A 19,552-nucleotide genomic window follows, 5' to 3' on the forward strand; every position below is an offset into this window, starting at 1 on the left:
GAGAGGACATTTGTACCTTCAAACACATGCGAAGGCAAACCATTCCACTCGGTTAAAGTCCTTGGGAAAAATGAATATTTGAATTGGTTTGTGCGGGCAAATACAGGAGTTAGTTTATGAGGATGATGACGCCTCGTAACTCTGGACGATGAGGGTTGAAAATACAACGAAGGATTCATACGGAGCGTGCGATAATAGATGTTGAAGAGGAATTTTATTCTTGCTAGCCTTCTCCGAGATGCTAATGTTTCGATTTCATTTATTCTTATCAACTGTGATGGGGAATCATGTCTGCGGAAGCGGTTATATATGAAGCGTACCGCTGATCTTTGTACTTGCTCTAACTTATTAATATCCTGCTTTGTATAAGGATCTCAGACTTCGCAGGCATATTCTTGCTTGGAACGGACTAAACAATTGTATGCTAGACGCTTTACATCGGAGGTGCAGTGCTTGAGCCTATGTCTCAGTTGGCCTAATTTGCGACGGGCAGATGAGCAGATGTTCTGAATATGGGGGGACCAGTTCAAGTGATTGTTAATTGTAACTCCTAAATATTTGAAGCTCTCGGTTTCAGTTATAAGGGTGTCCTTGATAGTGTATCGGTAAGAATGATACGATTTTTTGTTCGTGATGCGCATGAACACGGTTTTATTGACGTTAAGTTTCATATCCCACTTTTCACACCAGTCAGAAACAGCGTTAATACTTTTATTTAAAACCACTTGATCACTTGTATTATTAATAGCCCTGAAGAGCAGGCAGTCGTCCGCAAATAAACGAATATTCACACTTCCATGGATATAGGCAGTCAAGTCAATCACATAAATTAAAAAAAGAAGAGGACCTATTACGCTTCCTTGCGGAACACCGGAGGTTACGGAAAGGCAGTCTGAATAATGGCCTTCAAAATCGACAAACTGCTGGCGCATGTCTAGATATGATGAAATCCAAATAAGCACAGTTTGAGGTATACCCAGCTCGTCAAGTTTATATAATAGACCGGAATGCGTAACCATGTCGAATTCTTTGCTAAAATCGAGAAATATTACATCAATTTGGCCAGCATTATCGAGTACCGAAGAAAAGGAATGTATTGTGGAAACCAGTTAAGTAGTTGTCGACAACCCTTTGCGAAAACCATGCTGAAATGGGGAGAGAACGTTGTTCTTATCTAGGAAGTCAGATATGTAGTTCGAAATAATATGTTCCATAAGTTTTCATGCAGTGCTGGTGAGAGATATCGGGCGGTAGTTGGTTAACTGATCGCGGTTGCATTTCTTGAAAACAGGCACGACACGGGCAAGCCTCCAGTCAGATGGAACATTGCCAGTAGAGAGGGATGAACGAAATATAATAACAAGAAAGTGTGCTAGTGATTCAGCGTAACGTCGCAGGAATACGTTTGGGATGTCATCAGGGCCACAAGACGATTTTGGCTTCAAATTGAGAAGCATTGAAAAAATTCCTTCATATGTTATGAATTCCGGGCTAACGCTGGTCGTGTTATTGTAAGAACTAGGGTGGGGACGGGGATTCGAAAAAACTGACTGAAAGAAATGATTGAACTCCTTGGCTATTTGTGACCTGTCGCGAACAACGTTTTCGCCGACCTTGACACGATCGACGGTTCTGCGTCCTTCATGATTAAGGTGGCGCCAAAATTTGGCAGGGTTACTTTTGATGAATTCAGCTAATGTACTGGAATAAAAGTATAGTTTGCTGACACGAAGTTTTTCTGCCAATGCACGCCTTAGGTTTTGAAGTACACAATTACTAGTCTTGCGTTTTCTAAGCCGTTTGACTTTGTGAATTAAATGAATTATTTCGCGGGTAATCCACGGAGTTTTTCGGCCAACAGTTTTAGTTTTACTTGGGATGAAGTTATCTATGCAAAAGTGGCAATGGGACTTAAATTTGTTCCATAGGTCATTCACATCGCCCTCAGAAAAGTTATCTAGGGCCATTTCGAGGTAATCAAGAACAGATTCATCGTTAGCCCTGGTAAAATCCCTAACGGTCTTCCTGCACCGAACTGGTGGGCAATTAGCTATACGCATATTGCATGTAAACAGTACCAACTTGTGATCGGAGATGTCCTCTGCTACTTCAACACTAACATCACTAAGTGATCGGCTGTGGAAAATCAGATCTAATACTGAGGATGATGTGCCCTGTACTCTCGTTGGAATATTAACAGCTTGTGTGAGATCACAAGCCAAGATAATGTCCGAGACAACGCTTTCATGAGGTGAGTTCGATGAAAGGTTGGGCCAAGGGAATTCGGGTAAGTTAAGATCTCCGGCAATTATTATACACTTTCTGCTGTACATCACAAGAAGGGCATGCATTTTAGTTAGAAAATCAATGCTGATGGAAGGAGGGCGGTACGTCGCAAACAATATAAACGAATCTCCATAGCAGTCAACTCGAAGACACAGACTTTCGTGATCATCTATTTGCTCTAACAATGTACCTTTTGTGCCATTGGATAGTATGACAGCAACCCCACCACCACGAGAAGGTCTGTCTCGTCTAAAAATGGAATATGAATCCGGGACAACGTCTTGGTCGCTTATTTCTTCGTGAAGTCACGTTTCAGTAATTACGGTCACATGAGGGTCATAGCATAAAAGAATACTTTCAAGTTCAGTAGTTTTATTTACTATACTTCGAGCGTTAATGTTTAGAAGGCGCAGATAGTCTGGTGCAGATGAAGGGACTGATCATGCGTGTTCCGTTAAAGCAGGTGAGCGCGAAATTTTTACCCGAGTGTTACTTTGGTCGTCCCATACAAATATGTCGTTATCTATCCGCAGCTTATCATTCAGCAAAAACACCTTTTTCCCACTGTCTTTTTCGCCCTTAGCACTTTCCCAAAGTAATCTCCGCCTTCGAAGTGTGCAGCGTGAATAGTCATTTTCAATGAAAACATTAGTTCCCTTCAGTTTTTTAGCGTTCTTCAGTACTGCTTGCTTTTCGCTATAGTTCTGAAGATACAAAATAACAGGACGGTTTACTCCCGTCCTTCCTAGCCTATGAATTCTTCCAGCAGAATGGCATTGCACAGCGAGCTTGTTTTCAAACAGGTCGGCGATTACTTTATCTTTAAGCTGGGACACTGTTTCATTTTCATCTTCCGGAATTCTATAAATAACGAAGTTCGAGCGGCGGGTGTAATCTTCTAGGTCAACGAGTTTCTCTGAATGCAGTGTTATGGCAGATTGGACATGATGCAAAGATTGGTCTAGGCTATCAATTTTACATGTGGACGAGCTTATGTAATCCACAGGTTTTTCTATTTCACATAGTTTAACGCTGAAGGCAGCTATTGATGCATTGGAAACAGACAACTGCGATTTTAGTTCGTCAATGCCTTTAAGTATTGCAGCCTGTCCCTCTAAAACATTTGCGAAGGTAAGGCCAGAGATCGGTCCAGGGTTCATCTCAACGTCACCACAGAGCAGTAATTTGCACACATATAGGCAGTCATGCATAATACACAAACATGTATGTGGGCTTGGCAAGATATCAATGAATCTGTTACTAGATTTGATGGAATATGTATAACTAACCTGAATAACGAGACATAGGTCTCGTCAACAACATGGTTGATTTCGCTTCGCCAAGCCCACTGATGTCGAGGGGACGGGGACAGCTGTTTATATGTTGTGCGGAAGGTGACGTCACAGTTCCGAGCGCCACGATGATATCGTCGGGGAGAAGGTGAAGGATCTGGCAGAAAGGTGCGGGCATGCAAGAAGATGACGTCTTGAGGGGCATTGGATCCAGGGGTAGCAGCAACGGCGACGAACCAGCAAGGACACCACAGAGCGCAAGCACCTGAATAACGAAAGGCATAGGTCTCGTCAACGACATAGTTGATTTTGCTTCGCCAAGCCCATTTCTTATCACTGCATATGCGAAACAAAAAACATCTAACACAATGTATGGCCTAACCGAGACTTGAACTCGGATCGCTGGATTCGAAGTACAGAGTGCTCACCATTACACCATGAGACCTCATCTTCCGACGCCGGGAATCGAACCCGGGCCTCCTGGGTGAAAGCCAGGTATCCTAGCCACTAGACCACGCCGGAACACGCTCGCTCCAGAGAACAGAAAAGCAGTTCTTCTTATCACTGCATATGCGAAACAAAAAACATCTAACACAATGTAAGGTCTCACCAAGACTTGAACTCAGATCGCTGGATTCAAAGTCCAGAGTGCTCACCATTACACCATGAGACCTCATCTTCCGACGCCGGGAATCGAACCCGGGCCTCCTGGGTGAAAGCCAGGTATCCTAGCCACTAGACCACGCCGGAACACGCTCGCTCCAGAGAACAGAAAAGCAGTTCTTCTTATCGCTGCATATGCGAAACAAAAAAAACATCTAACACAATGTAAGGTCTCACCGAGACTTGAACTTGGATCGCTGGATTCAAAGTCCAGAGTGCTCACCATTACACCTCATCTTCCGACGCCGGGAATCGAGCCTGGGCCTCCTGGGTGAAAGCCAGGTATCCTAGCCACTAAACCACGCCGGAAGACGCTCGCTCCAGAGAACAAACAGGCAGTTCTTTTTTATTTATTTATTTATTTATTTATTTATTTATTTATTTATTTATTTATTTATTTATTTATTTATTTATTTATTTATTTATTTATCATTTGCACATACTGCAGCTCCATCTGGAGCTATAACAGGAGTGGGGTGGGGGAGTGCATATTTTAAGAAATGACAAAGGGAAAAGAAAAAATGTAAGGTAATCATGCAGTACAATATCAACAAACAATCGAGCAAACCATCGAGCAAACAATCAACAAAAGCAGAAACAAACCAATTATTGAATTCAGGTTATAAAAACAATGATTAACAGTGGCTGATTGTCCCAACAAATTCAAGCAATGGGAGGGAACGATGTGATCCAGGTATTCTGTTCCATGCCTCGATCGTACGAGGGGGAAAAGCTGTGTTAAAATGTATCGCTTCTGGCAAAATAGGTGCTAAGGTTTAGTTCATGATAATGTTTTGTGGATGTGCGGGGCGCTGGATTAATATAACTGGTAGACGACAGCCGATAATAACCATGTACGGTGCAGTAAAGAAATTTCAAGGATTCAACTTGCCGGCGACTTGATAATGTTGTTAGGTGCAATCAAGGAAGGGCGAAAGTGGGCGAAAAATGCCGGTGATACTGGTGACAAATGAGACGAACAGCGTTTTTTTTTTTTAACATTTTCGATTTGGTAGATATCAGTTAGTTCATGAGGATTCCATATAACGCAAGCATAATCAAGTATGGGAAGTATTAACGATTTGTACATTAATAACTTTACGTCACATGAAGCTTGAGCTAAGTTACGTCTCAGATAACCTAATTTCTTAAAGGCTTTACCGCAAATTAAATCAATATGTTTTGACTAAGATAAGTTAGTAGTGAAAGTAATATCCAGATACTTATATTCAGAAACACTTTCCAGTGATATGCTGTTAATTGAGTAGGCAAAAACAGATGGCGATGAACTGTTATAGAATGACATTAATACAGACTTGCGAAAATTGATACGCATTTGCCATTTTTCGCACCATTCAGAAAATGCAACAAGTGATTCGTTAAGACGATAATGATCCTCAAAGGAATGGATGGTGCTGTATAGGCACAATCATCGGCATACATACGGAGTTTAGATTTGACGTTATTCGGAAGGTCGTTAATGTAAAGCAAGAAAAGTAAGGGGCCTAAGACGGATCCTTGTGGCACACCAGAAGAGACTTCGACGACACTGGATTCACCAGAATTGTATGCTACATACTGAGAGCGGCCAGAAAGAAAGTTAAATACCCAGAAAACCAAGGTTGTATTTTTTAATACAAGGTTTAGTTTGTGCAGGAGCTTTGAATGGATTACGGTGTCAAAAGCTTTAGAGAAGTCAATAAATAGAGCATCAATTTCGGTACCAGAATCAAGGCTAGAAGAAATGTCATGCACAAATTCAGATAATTGTGTTAACGTGCTAAAACCCCGTCAAAATCTATGCTGAACGTTAGGTAAGATGGTATTTGTTTCCAGAAACTCTGTAATATGCTTGTAAATAATATGTTCTAACAATTTGCGCGATGATGACGTTAGCGAAATGGGCCTGTAATTGCAAAGAAGATGTTTGTCACCAGATTTGAATAAAGGAAGCACTTTCGCCAGCTTCCAAGAGGCAGGAACAGTACTAGAATTGAGAGATTTACTGAATATAATATGTAAGTAGCGAGCTGTCCATTGAGAATATCGGACTAGAAACACATTTGGGATGTAATCAGGACCAGCAGACTTCTTAATATCCAAGCCTAGTATAAGATTCAGGACACCTTCTATAGAAACATCGACATTAGCGATTGGAGAGGAAGTGCTAACAAACGATGGCAATATCTGATTATCATTCGTAACCACTGACTGAAAAAAAAAAGCGTTGAAGGCGTTAGAAATTTCGTTAGGGCCCTGAAGTACTTCATTATTGTTCTGGAATATATTGGATATAGTAGACTTGGGCAAAACTGCAGACCAAAACGTTTTGGGATTTGAGGATAAAAGATTTTTTTAGCTCAATACGAAAAAAAGAAGTCTTTCGCAGACTTTGTTGCGACACTATGTTGTAGCTTTGCTTCACTAAAACGAATCATACTTTCTGTATTGTTTAACTTTTTTTTTTTTACGTCTAAATCTTCTCACACGACGGGATAAGTTTAAAATATCACGATTTTCTTTTTTGTTTTAAGGGGGACAAAGCTATCCACACATGTTTTAACGATTTTCACGAAGAAATTGAAAAGGGCATTAACATCGTTTGCAGAACTCATCGTCAAGAATTTATCAAAGCAATCAGCTATATAGTCGGAAATTGAAACGTCATCTGCGTTGTTAAAACAGCGAAAAGGTTTAAGATGATACTGCGGTTTATTAACTTCACACGTAATTGAGACAAGAATGGCTTTATGATCAGAGATGCCGAACATAATATCATATTTGTAACCTTTCCTGAACGAATCAGAAGACGAGAACACAAAGTCTAAAATAGCATCATTCCTAGTAGCATCATTGATAACCTGGGTAAGCCCGAAGGTTAACGAAAAGTATAGTAGCTCTTTATAAACGCTTGTTTCTTTGCTAGAAAACTGTATAGATGGCCAGTGAATGTTCGGTGCATTAAAATCGCCCATGCAGATGAAATTAGATGAACCGAAGTTATTCTCAAACATGAATTGATTGAGGCTGTATAGGTTATCAATACTGGAAGCAGGAGGTCGATAAAATGCTCAAATTACTACACAGAATTTAGCCAAAATGAGTCTGCACTAGACAGACTCAGTATTAAGACTGTGCAAAGGGGTTAGTTACCCTTAGGTCAGCTTGGATAACTAAGACAACGCCGCCGCCTTTGCAATTTTGGCTATCGGCTCTAAATGTGACACCGGGAGGAGTGAATTCTGCGTCTATAACCCCCTCATGCAACCAGGTTTTGGTAATGCAGACCACGTGAGGAGAATAAACTGAAATGAGAGCAAATAGATCTGAAGATTTATTAACAATGCTTCTTGCATTGACATTTAGGAGGGTAAGACGCTCAATGGAATTCACACTCAGTCAGCGCTGGGTAGATGACGAAGACTGGTGATGATCACGAGTAGGCGAATCAACGGTAGAAGACAGCGGAACTGTACGAACATGGTTAGCTGTAGCGGGATCTGCCCTAACTAAAGAGTTGGACTGATCATCCCAGTTGTACCTTACTCTGTCAATGACGGCATGATCATAGTGTAGACGAACAGTAGAACCATTATCGCGGAAAGCGCCGATGCCTTCCAAAGTTTCCGTCTTATAGAGCGAACTTTAAAGGAAAAGTCTTCCTTAATAAAAAAAAAGTCTGAGTTGTTCAGTTTCGAGACGTTCTTCATGCCAGTAATTTTATCGCGGAAATCTAAAAGCTTAAAAATAACAGGACGCGGTTGTCCGTTGCGATCTCTGCCTAGCCTATGACACCGTTCAATTTGAGGACATGGAATCTGCAGCTTGTCAACAATTAGTTGAGAGACTTTAGCCAACAGAGAGTCTCTTTTCTTCATCTTCATCAGTTAGACCATACAAGGTAATGTTGTTGCGCCGTGATCGGTTTTCCAAGTCGTCAATCTTATTCAATAAGTCTGATACAGCACCAGCCGTTGAAGAGACCTGGGAACGTAGGTCTTCACTGGCTGAACTAGGCTCATGACCATGTGGTGATTTGAGGGCGGACAAACGTAACGCTAAGGCCTCAAAACGTGCACAAAACTGTAGCTTTATGTCAGCAATGTCCTGTGCTATTTGCTTCTGACTGTTAAGTAATTCAGAAAACATACACTGAACACTAGCGTTTTCAGGGCTCTCTGAACGCGAACCAGCAGAGTCATCAAGTGCAGAGACCGCAGCATTCGTTTTGGAACGATTAGACATGTTCTTATACGGCCATGGGTTTTCTTCTACGTCACCGCATAGTAAAAGTCTGCTAAAACATTGCAGAGCATTTGAATAATAAGAAAGGACTCTTTGTGGGCAAGGTAGCAGTAGCAAGAAGCGGTCATCAGAGCGAACGCAACGCGCATAAGGAGGTAGCATACCTGCACAAGAAAGAAGCAACGATTGAACATCGTATCGGCGCCACTGCCACCAAGTCTACTAGCGATAGATGTCGAGAACAGTGCTTTTAAAGTCAAAAAGTGTGTCGTCACAAAACCACGGTCAACGATGATTGGTTCCTGGATATAAATGTCAGGCCAACGAGCACTGTCCGAAAAATTCACGCAGACGAGCTCATCTGTGCTATCAGACAGCAAGGCGGTAGGACAGTCCGGGTGCATGTGAACGGAAGCTTCCACGTGCTGCTCGCTTAAAAATGACAAAGCTGCGGGCTAATGAAGCGCAGCACATGGCAGGATGACGCAGGGAAGGAAAAATCCAGCGATGATTTCCAGGCACTGCACAAGAAACAAGCAACGATTGAACATCGTGTCGCCGCCACTGCCACCATAAAACATCTAACACAATGTAAGGTCTCACCGCCACTTGAACTCGGATCGCTGGATTCAAAGTCCAGAGTGCTCACCATTACACCATGAGACCTCATCTTCCGACGGCGGGAATCGAACCCGGGCCTCCTGGGTGAAAGCCAGGTATCCTAGCCACTAGACCACGCCGGAACACGCTGGCTCCAGAGAACAGACAAGCAATTCTTCTTACCATTGCATATGCGAACCAAAAAAACATACAACACAGTGTAAGGTCTCACTGAGACTTGAACTCGGATCGCTGGATTCAAAGTACAGAGTGCTCACCATTACACCATGAGACCTCATCTTCCGACGCCGGGAAACGAACCCGGGCCTCCTGGGTGAAAGCCAGGTATCCTAGCCACTAGACCACGCTTTTTTTTTTCTTTATTGCCGGGCTCCGACAACCAACTCAGTACATCACGATACACTATATACAAACACAACCAAGACGTGGAACAAAAGGAAACGCTGTCAGTTTTGTACTGACATTGTCACTTAAAATTCCTTTAGCCCTGCCAAGGCTGGAAGCCTTGGCAGCCACTGCGGCACACACTCAAGTGTCTTCTGCACCTCAACGAAGCAGGAAATGCTCTCCCGAAAATACAACCGTGCAGGCCTCGCATCAGGATCACAATAGAAGCCGGCCATGCGGGAGCGCCATACAGAGTGGAGGCCAGCCAACATTACGAGATCGAAAGGAAAACCATCTTCGTTATCTATCGCCAAATATCTGATCCCGTGTGGATCTAGAGGGAAATCCTTTTTCACTGTTCTCTGCAGAACATCCCAGAAATACACTCCTTCCCATCAGTGAAGAAAAACATGATCTATAGTTTCGGGTAGCTTGCAGATTAGACAGTTAGTTCCCCATGGCAAGAAAAAACCTCGTTGTTCAAGGAATGTTTTGACTGGAAGTGTTTCAGTATGAAGTTTAAAAAAAAAAGGGCTTCATGCCTGGTGTCACCTGCATTTTCTTCACCCGTTTTAACACATTCTGGCCCGGCCCTCCACTGTGCATGGCTCTGTACATCGGTACAGGAAGTATGGTGTCGCACACATCTTTGTACAGTGTTTTCCTTTTCACCGCAGACAAATAATCGTTAGAAAATCGTACTGTCAAGAAACATACGCTCATCACCACCTCCTTGAAAAAGCCCTTAATTGGCCCTGGCATTTCATTCTTGCCGATCAGAAAGTTTGGCAACGCCCGTCTTAATCTCATTTGGCACACCGTTCGTAAGAAAGAGTCTTTTGTGTCCCGGAAAAGCAAACCTGTTAATAAGCTGTCGCACAAAGAGGTGCGCCAGACCAAGACCGCCGTCCTCCACCTTTCTGAACAAATTTGTTCGGCTGCACCTTTCCCACTGCGATGCCCAAATAAAGGTGGCAAACACTCTGTGCAGCTTTTGCACATTTAGCCGCGAGCAATGCAGAACCTGCATTAGATACCATAATTTGCTTATAAAAAAAAAGATTACACACAGTTGCCTTGGCAAAAAACGAGAGAGGAACCCCCTTCCATCTGTCTGCTTTCTCACGTATTTCATGCGCCTGGCTTCTCCAGAGGTCATCATTGCTTTCGTAGAATTGTAGAGGGACACCCAGGTACTTCACTGGGGTCTTCACCCACGTTACGCCTGCAAACGTATCTGGGGTTGACGCCCATTTTCCATGCCAAAATCCCAGGCATTTTTCCCAATTGATCAAACTCCCCGTGATGTCCCGAAAACATTTTACCTCTTCGACCACTGCTATAATACTTTATCAATACAACACACTGCGACGTCATCGGCATATGCTAAGAGCTTCACTTCGGCAGCTTGGAGTCGAAAACCATGAACAGAATCATTTTTAATAATAGTCAAGCATAGTGATTCCATGTACAGACAAAATAAAAGTGGGCTGAGTGGGCAGCCTTGGCGTACCGCACGCTGCACGGCAATGGGGGCCCCCAGTGACTTGTTTACAATAAGCCGCTTTTAGCAACGCCTGTATGCCATGGCCACACCCTCTCTGATAACCGAACCGACATTAATATGCTCAAGAATGGCGAACAGGATAACATGTGATACACAGTCAAAGGCCTTCTCTAGGTCGAGCTGCAAAACCGCGACGCCAGATTGCATGACATCACAGCACTCAAGCACGCACCGCATCTTGTGTATGTTGCTTACTATAGACCTTCCCTTGATTCCACATGTCTGGTGGCACCCTACTATGTCCTTAATCACTGTCTGGAGCCTAGTTACTAAGACCTTCATTAGTATTTTACAGTCAACATTGGTTAAAGAGATGGGCCTGTAACTCGTTACAAGGCGAAGTATTTCTGTATCGTCAGTTTTTGGTATGAGAACAGTATGTGATGTACTATATGACGGTGGTAATTCTTTCAGTTGGTATGCCTCATTGAATACAGCTGTAAGCACTGCAGACAACTTTGAAAAACTTGCAGAACGCGGCACTCAAGCCATCGGGCCCAGGCGACTTTCCGTCGTTCAAGTTTTCAATTGCTCGGCACACTTCTCTTTAGGTTATTGGCCGCTCCAAAATTTCTTTTACCTCGTCGGCCAGTCGCGGCATCTGACCCAGAAACATCTTTTTGAAACCGTCTAAGTCAGCTTCATGAAACGCGAATAACGCCTGGTAATGCTCAAAGAACTCTCGCCCAATGCCGTCGTTATCTGACACCACAACGCCGTTCCGCTCTATCTCGCATACGTGGTTTCGTTGGCCGTTCGTTTTTTCCAAACCTAAAGCCCGCTTCGTAGGTACTTCGCCCGCTTTTAGTGCATTTGTTCTAGCTCACACCAGCGCGCCCCGATAACGCTCTTCTTCGATCAGCTGTAATTGCTGTTTTATAATCCTCACGTCATCTTTGAAAACACCTGGCTTTTTGCATTCCTCTGTTGTTAACATCTTTAGTGTTTTCTGCAGTTCGTTTTCTTTAATTTTTTCGTGAAATCGAATCAAACTGACCCTATCAATCGCTGTGATTTTGATTTGCTCTTTGCATAGTTCCCACTGTTGTCCCACCTTGCAGTAATCGTTCATATTTATTCTGTTGGTTTCTTCTGTCACTTTTGCTACAAAATATTCGTCGTCGAGAAGCTTAACGTTCATTTTCCACATATCCCAAGCAAACTTCCCAACTTGTTTCTTTGTTCCTATTACGCACTTAACCAGACAGTGGTCAGTAAAACGCAGCGGTAGCACGGTGTAAGTGCGGCATTTTGGGATCAAGTCGAGGGCTACATAAATCCGATCTAGGCGTGCGTGGCTTGTCCCCTGAAAATGAGTGTACTTCACTGCCTGTCCACTCTCTAGGACTTCGGCCACGTCGACTAATTCGGCTGCGGTAACAATATCGGCTAATAAATCTGTGCTCTTATCTCGGAAAGCCGTGCCGCTGGTTTTGTCTGTAGAATTCAGTACACAGTTATAGTCCCCCAAAATAATGAGGCATTTTTCAAGGTCCACATATTGCTGAACCATAGCGAAGAAATTATATCTCTCATCCACTGCATTTGATGCGTATATGCAAATAACCCGATATTCTCTTTGGCAATAACTAAAATCACAAATAACAAATCTTCCAGAGGACCCTGATGTGATGCTCTGCACAGCAAGACCCGGCAACTTTTTGACAAAGAGTACGCATCCTGCCGACAACCCAACAGCGTGGCTAACCACAGCGTAGTACCTTGAGGTTAAACGCAGCACCATGCTCCCAGTCTCCTCTTCTCCCTCAACTTTTGTCTCCTGAACAGCTAGAACGTCAATGTCACAATATGTTATCAGCCGATACAATTGACTTTGTTTTCGTTTGCTCGCTAGTCCTCTGACATTCAACGTGGCTACCCTTAGAGACGGTTCAGGTGCCATTGTTGCTCTAACTATGAGGTAGGCCCAGGAGCATGGTGCTTACCTTTAACGTCTAGCAAACCGCTAGACGCCTCTGGAGCCGTCCGGCTGACCGGTCTCGCTTTTCGGCGGGGGTGGCTGGTCGACAGGTTTTCTTTCCGCTGCGAAGTTAGGTCGCGGCTTGAAGGACGGCCGCCGTCCCTGCACCGCTTTCACAGGTGGCTCGTCAAAACTGCTTGCATACGGCATGTCGTCGAGATCGCCGGCTGCGTCGTGGGGGCGTTTAGTTGCAGTTCCGGAACACACTGAACTGACATTGCCATTGCCTGGGAGTTCCTGACCCTTCACTGCTTCTGGCTGCTGCGCTTGGCTGGATCCATCTTCGTTGAAGTCCGACTCTGCCGATGATGGGTTTTCCACCATTTCACTTGCCCTGTCCGTGCTTTTATCCTGGGCTCCTTCGCTAAGGAGAGGCATTTCTGCTCCCGAAGGAGTCGCTATCTCACCAGTCCCCTCCGCAGTGTCCTCCGCCTCAGCCTCGTCCATGAGGTGCTCGGTGTCATCACTCGCCGCCGTTCTCGTTGCCGCGGCGTAGGTACGGGCGCACTGCGAGTCCTCATGCCCAAATCGCCTGCAGATCGAGCAACGCGGCACCTTGCACTCTCTTCTCACGTGCAATGGCATCACAGGCACTGCATCGGGCGACCAGGTGCGACAACTAGTGCCAGTTCTCCTCCGACCCTTAACTGGTGCGGCAGGTCTTCTATTTTCATACCGTTCTTCAGCTTCAAAAGCACTGACCTCGTTGTGGAGCCCTTGTCACTCACACCCTGCACTCGCCAGCGCTCTCGTCTGACATCTATTACAGTCCCAAAGGCCGCAAGTGCAGACCGGACGTCCTCGTCCGCCACTCCATGCAATAGCCAGTGAAGCTTCAGCTTCACCTGCTGTTCCGGCGGGTCGATGATGACACAGCGTCACCTCTTCACCATTAGCTCCTTCACGCCAAGCAGCCGTTTTGTAGCCTCGGCCCCATTAAGGTTGACTGCCCAAACGTGGTTAACCTGGTAGGCTCCCAGGGCCACCACATCCGGCAGTAAGCCTGTAGGCACGAGAGCATCTAGTAAATCTTCAACCCTGTAGGGCCTTGCTCGCACGTCGCCGTGCAAAAACACGGTGTTCTGAACGATGCGTCCGGTTGGCAGCTGAGGCAGAATAAGCTGATAATCGCTGTCTTCGCTATCTGAGATCCTGTTTCCGCGGCCGGTAAAAGCCGCAATCGCCGCTCCGTCGGAGCACATGATTCCGCGTCCGTACACGGCGATGGCCGGAAGTAGAATGCCACTAGACCACGCCGGAACACGCTCGCTCCTGAGAACAGACAAGCAGTTCATATCACTGCATATGCGAAACAAAAAAAAACATCTAACACAGTGTAAGGTTCCACCGAGACTTGAACTTGGATCGCTGGATTCAAAGCCCAGAGTGCTCACCATTACAACATGAGACCTCATCTTCCGACGCCGGGAATCAAATCCGGGCCTCCTGGGTGAAAACCAGATATCCTAGCCACAGACGTTGATGCGAGGAAAATACAGCAGTATTTTCGCGAAGCCGTTGCGAGTATTATTGAAGTTTCCAAGACGCAAGATGAAATGACTGAGTGGCTTCCGAGAATGGAAGTGTTGCTGCAAATGCCTGATTTGTAATGAATCACGCAATCCAAATCGCGTGGTTTTAACCCATGTTGTGTGTTTGTGGAGTAATGTTCTTTATGTGTAAAAAGTGATAATAAATTTGTGAATAAAGAAAAAAGATAGACCACGCCGGAACACGCTCGCTCCAGAGATCAGACAAGCAGTTCTTATCACTGCTTATGCGAAACAAAAAATATATAACACAGTGTAAGGTCTCACCGAAACTTGAACGCGGATCGCTGGATTCAAAGTCCAGAGTGCTCACCATTACACCATGAGACCACATCTTCCGACGCCGGGAATCGAACCCGGGCCTCCTGGGTGAAAGCCAGGTATCCTAGCCACTAGACCACGCCGGAACACGCTGGCTCCAGAGAACAGGCAAGCAATTCTTCTTATAATTGCATATGCGAACCAAAAAAACATATAACACAGTGTAAGGTCTCACCGAGACTTGAACGCGGATCGCTGGATTCAAAGTCCAGAGTGCTCACCATTACACCATGAGACCTCATCTTCCGACGCCGGGAATCGAACCCGGGCCTCCTGGGTGAAAGCCAGGTATCCTAGCCACTAGACCACGCCGGAACACGCTGGCTCCAGAGAACAGGCAAGCAATTCTTCTTATAATTGCATATGCGAACCAAAAAAACATCTAACACAATGTAAGGCCTAACCGAGACTTGAACTCGGATCGCTGGATTCAAAGTCCAGAGTGCTCACCATTACACCATGAGACCTCATCTTCCGACGCCGGGAATCGAACCCGGGCCTCCTGGGTGAAAGCCAGGTATCCTAGCCACTAGACCACGCCGGAACACGCTGGCTCCAGAGAACAGGCAAGCAATTCTTCTTATAATTATATGCGAACCAAAAAAACATATAACACAGTGTAAGGTCTCACCGAGACTTGAACGCGGATCGCTGGATTCAAAGTCCAGAGTGCTCACCATTACACCATGAGACCACATCTTCCGACGCCGGGAATCGAACCCGGGCCTCCTGGGTGAAAGCCAGGTATCCTAGCCACTAGACCACGCCGGAACACGCTGGCTCCAGAGAACAGGCAAGCAATTCTTCTTATAATTGCATATGCGAACCAAAAAAACATATAACACAGTGTAAGGTCTCACCGAGACTTGAACGCGGATCGCTGGATTCAAAGTCCAGAGTGCTCACCATTACACCATGAGACCTCATCTTCCGACGCCGGGAATCGAACCCGGGCCTCCTGGGTGAAAGCCAGGTATCCTAGCCACTAGACCACGCCGGAACACGCTGGCTCCAGAGAACAGGCAAGCAATTCTTCTTATAATTGCATATGCGAACCAAAAAAACATATAACACAGTGTAAGGTCTCACCGAGACTTGAACGCGGATTGCTGGATTCAAAGTCCAGAGTGCTCACCATTACACCATGAGACCTCATCTTCCGACGCCGGGAATCGAACCCGGGCCTCCTGGGTGAAAGCCAGGTATCCTAGCCACTAGACCACGCCGGAACACGCTGGCTCCAGAGAACAGGCAAGCAATTCTTCTTATAATTGCATATGCGAACCAAAAAAACATCTAACACAATGTAAGGCCTAACCGAGACTTGAACTCGGATCGCTGGATTCAAAGTCCAGAGTGCTCATCATTACACCATGAGACCTCATCTTCCGACGCCGGGAATCGAACCCGGGCCTCCTGGGTGAAAGCCAGGTATCCTAGCCACTAGACCACGCCGGAACACGCTGGCTCCAGAGAACAGGCAAGCAATTCTTCTTATAATTGCATATGCGAACCAAAAAAACATATAACACAGTGTAAGGTCTCACCGAGACTTGAACGCGGATCGCTGGATTCAAAGTCCAGAGTGCTCACCATTACACCATGAGACCACATCTTCCGACGCCGGGAATCGAACCCGGGCCTCCTGGGTGAAAGCCAGGTATCCTAGCCACTAGACCACGCTTTTTTTCTTTATTGCCGTGAAACACAAAACAAAATACACATGATAAAATACGTCAACTACGTTCGAGCTAACGCGTACGTGGTTAAAATCTTTTCAAGTTCACCAACCCATCAAACGGACAATGCCATTGTGCTAGATCCTGCTGCATCCTGAACGTTTCGCGTATATACACCGCACTTTCAATGAAGTTTTCACGCGCAGATCGCGTATCTATATCTGCATGACGCACCTGCATTCGTGTTTTCCACAAACTATGGAGGCCAAGGAGCATAATTAAATCATACGCCACTAGACCACGCCGGAACACGCTGGCTCCAGAGAACAGAAAAGGAATTCTTGTTATCACTGCATATGCGAACCAAAAAAACATTTAACACAGTGTAAGGTCTCACCGATACTTGAACTCGGATCGCTGGATTCACAGTGGAGACTGCTTACCATTACGCCATCAGACTTCATTTCCCGACAACGAACCACTCGACCACGCCGGAATGCACTTGTTCCCGAGAACAGGCACTTAACTCTTGTGCTTATTCCTACATATCCGAAGCAAAATGTCAACGCAGCATAAGATCTCACCGAGACTTGAACTCGGTTGGGTGGATTCAAAGTCCAGAACGCTTACCATTGCATCATAAGACCTGGTTTTCCTACGCGAGAATAGAACGCGGGCCTCCTGGGTGAAATCCGGGTATCCCAGCCATTAGGCCATATCAGATTTTCTTTTTTTCGGCTTGGTGAGAAACAAAGCGAACAATGTACATCAATGCGCATGTTAAAAACGCATTCACCGTCACTGCGTGGAGCGTTCATTTAAAAACGCTCCAGGTTTTTCAAGGTCCTCCATCGTAGCAATCCACACGTACTAAGGCTCACTTTGGCTCCTTAGAACATCTATGACATAGATAACACTTTCAATAAAATATTGCCTCGCAAGCGCGAGTCTATGTGAATATTACAAACTGTCATACGCACTTTCCATAATCTGTACAGGCTCTGCACTATGGCCATGTCTGGGGGACTGCTGTCAGTATTTGGGTCGGACAAAAACCGGATTCAATGAGGTGACAAAGGGAGCTCTTTCTTTAGTTCTTTTAAAAATATCCCGCAAAAACACAGTATCCCAGCATTCTAGGAATATATGCTCCGTAGCTTTCGATCTTCTGCACATAAGGCAGTTGACAGACAATGGTACGAAAATACTCTTCTCTTCAAGTCAGGGCTTGACTGCCAACGTACCACTGTGTAACTGGAAAAATAAACGTTTGGTTGAATAGCGAATCGGTATTTTTTTTTTACTTTTTTTGAACGTCTGCTTCCGGACCTGCACCGTATATGGGACGATACAATAGAACAGACAACATCATGTCGCGTAGATCTGTGTACAATTGTTTCCTTTTGATGTTCGACAAATATTGCAAGGAAAACCGCGCTTTCAAGAGCTATACAGTTGATACAATCTCGCGCCAGGAACCTCGGAGACATGTGGTTCTTATATGCAAATAACAATATTACAAGATTGCACTTTGCTTAAAGGCGAAAGCATTTCCTCCTCCTTCTCTTATTTCTCTATCTTGTGTTTTTGTGTCATAATCATCATCATCGTCAACCTGACTAAACCCACTGCAAGGCAAAGGCTCCTCCCATATTCCTCCAATTAACGCGGTCCTGTGCTAGCTGCATCCACTTGACCCCTGCGAACTTCTTAACCTTATCCGCCCACCTAACTTTCTGCCGCCCCCTGCTACGATTTCCTTCCCTTGGAATCCAGTTTGTTACCCTAAGCGACCATCGGTTATCCTCTCTTCGCACTACATGTCCTGCCCATGCCCATTTCTTCTTCTTAATTTCCACTACAATGTCGGTAACCTGAGTTATTTCTCTCGCCCACTCTGCACGCTTCCTATCTCTTAATGTTACCCCTACAATTTTTCGTTCCATAGCCCTCTTAGTTGTCCTCAACTTAAGTAGAACTCTCTTGGTTAGCCTCCACGTTTCAGCCCCATAGGTGAGTACAGGTAAGACGCAACTCTTATATACTTTCCTCTTTAGCGATACCGGTAAGCTGCTATTCATAATCTGCGAGTACTTGCCAAATGCTCTCCATCCCAATCTTATTCTCTTTGTTATTTCCCTTTCGTGAACCGGATCTGCGGTTACTACCTGTTCTAAGTCATATTCGCCTACTACTTCCAGTGCTTCGCTACCTAACGTAAACTGCTGTTCCTTGCCGAGGCTGTTGAACATTACCATAGTCTTTTGCATATTGATTTTCAATCCTACTTTCTACTTTTCCTGTTTAGGTCATCAATCATCCTTTGCAGTTCATCCCCTCAGTTACTTAGCAAGGCAATATATTCAGCAAATCGCAGATTACTTAGGTATTCTCCATCTACCCTGATCCCTAACTGCTCCCATTCCAAGTCTCTGAATACTTCCTCTAAGCAAGCTGTGAATAGTACTGGGGAGATTGTGTCTCCTTGCCTAACACCTTTCTTTAGAGGAATTTTGTTGCTTTCTTTATGCAGAACTATGGTTGCTGTGCAGCCACTATATATATCTTCCAGCACTTTCAAGTACGGCTCGTCTACACCCTGATTTTGCAATGCCTGCGTGACCGCTGAGGTTTCTACTGAGTCAAATGCTTTTTCGTAATCAATGAATTCTATGTATAAGGGCTTGTTATATTCCGAGCATTTTTCTATCACCTGGTTGATGGTATGGATATGATCGATCGACTGTAGGTAAAGCTACAATTTCAGGAAGCATACGTGTCACGGAAATCGTCGACATAGGTAAAGCCTGCTTCTCGTATCGGCGTGAATAAATGAAGTATTGAGCAGAATTCTTCTTGTAGTTCCGGATAACCTGATAGTCTTCATCCTAAGACGCAAAAAAATCTGTTTCCGCGGCTAAGCAGCCGCCAACACCGCTCCGTTAGAGCGCATGATAACA

At 44.9% G+C, this 19,552-nt stretch overlaps 1 protein-coding gene and 19 non-coding genes across 21 annotated transcripts in view; 1 reads left to right on the forward strand and 19 right to left on the reverse strand.

Moving 5' to 3' along the window:
• Nucleotides 1-19,552, forward strand: part of LOC146202041 (tyrosine kinase receptor Cad96Ca-like) — a 108,674-nt gene that overhangs the window by 41,467 nt on the left and 47,655 nt on the right. The gene's annotated exons all lie outside the window — the stretch shown is intronic.
• TRNAE-UUC (transfer RNA glutamic acid (anticodon UUC)) lies at nt 4,029-4,100 on the reverse strand. Its single transcript has one exon. It is a non-coding gene; the product is annotated as a tRNA-Glu (tRNA).
• TRNAQ-UUG (transfer RNA glutamine (anticodon UUG)) lies at nt 4,180-4,251 on the reverse strand. The gene has a single exon. It is a non-coding gene; the product is annotated as a tRNA-Gln (tRNA).
• TRNAE-UUC (transfer RNA glutamic acid (anticodon UUC)) lies at nt 4,257-4,328 on the reverse strand. Its single transcript has one exon. It is a non-coding gene; the product is annotated as a tRNA-Glu (tRNA).
• Nucleotides 4,479-4,550, reverse strand: TRNAE-UUC (transfer RNA glutamic acid (anticodon UUC)). Its single transcript has one exon. It is a non-coding gene; the product is annotated as a tRNA-Glu (tRNA).
• TRNAE-UUC (transfer RNA glutamic acid (anticodon UUC)) lies at nt 9,158-9,229 on the reverse strand. The gene has a single exon. It is a non-coding gene; the product is annotated as a tRNA-Glu (tRNA).
• On the reverse strand, nt 14,851-14,922 carry TRNAQ-UUG (transfer RNA glutamine (anticodon UUG)). The gene has a single exon. It is a non-coding gene; the product is annotated as a tRNA-Gln (tRNA).
• On the reverse strand, nt 14,928-14,999 carry TRNAE-UUC (transfer RNA glutamic acid (anticodon UUC)). Its single transcript has one exon. It is a non-coding gene; the product is annotated as a tRNA-Glu (tRNA).
• TRNAQ-UUG (transfer RNA glutamine (anticodon UUG)) lies at nt 15,080-15,151 on the reverse strand. The gene has a single exon. It is a non-coding gene; the product is annotated as a tRNA-Gln (tRNA).
• On the reverse strand, nt 15,157-15,228 carry TRNAE-UUC (transfer RNA glutamic acid (anticodon UUC)). The gene has a single exon. It is a non-coding gene; the product is annotated as a tRNA-Glu (tRNA).
• TRNAQ-UUG (transfer RNA glutamine (anticodon UUG)) lies at nt 15,309-15,380 on the reverse strand. Its single transcript has one exon. It is a non-coding gene; the product is annotated as a tRNA-Gln (tRNA).
• On the reverse strand, nt 15,386-15,457 carry TRNAE-UUC (transfer RNA glutamic acid (anticodon UUC)). The gene has a single exon. It is a non-coding gene; the product is annotated as a tRNA-Glu (tRNA).
• On the reverse strand, nt 15,536-15,607 carry TRNAQ-UUG (transfer RNA glutamine (anticodon UUG)). Its single transcript has one exon. It is a non-coding gene; the product is annotated as a tRNA-Gln (tRNA).
• TRNAE-UUC (transfer RNA glutamic acid (anticodon UUC)) lies at nt 15,613-15,684 on the reverse strand. Its single transcript has one exon. It is a non-coding gene; the product is annotated as a tRNA-Glu (tRNA).
• TRNAQ-UUG (transfer RNA glutamine (anticodon UUG)) lies at nt 15,765-15,836 on the reverse strand. The gene has a single exon. It is a non-coding gene; the product is annotated as a tRNA-Gln (tRNA).
• On the reverse strand, nt 15,842-15,913 carry TRNAE-UUC (transfer RNA glutamic acid (anticodon UUC)). Its single transcript has one exon. It is a non-coding gene; the product is annotated as a tRNA-Glu (tRNA).
• Nucleotides 15,994-16,065, reverse strand: TRNAQ-UUG (transfer RNA glutamine (anticodon UUG)). Its single transcript has one exon. It is a non-coding gene; the product is annotated as a tRNA-Gln (tRNA).
• Nucleotides 16,071-16,142, reverse strand: TRNAE-UUC (transfer RNA glutamic acid (anticodon UUC)). The gene has a single exon. It is a non-coding gene; the product is annotated as a tRNA-Glu (tRNA).
• Nucleotides 16,300-16,371, reverse strand: TRNAE-UUC (transfer RNA glutamic acid (anticodon UUC)). The gene has a single exon. It is a non-coding gene; the product is annotated as a tRNA-Glu (tRNA).
• Nucleotides 16,452-16,523, reverse strand: TRNAQ-UUG (transfer RNA glutamine (anticodon UUG)). The gene has a single exon. It is a non-coding gene; the product is annotated as a tRNA-Gln (tRNA).

The sequence above is a fragment of the Amblyomma maculatum genome, chromosome 1 (genome assembly GCF_055883805.1).
Source record: "Amblyomma maculatum isolate TAMU_Amacu chromosome 1, ASM5588380v1, whole genome shotgun sequence".
NCBI classification, from domain to species: Eukaryota; Metazoa; Arthropoda; class Arachnida; order Ixodida; family Ixodidae; genus Amblyomma; species Amblyomma maculatum.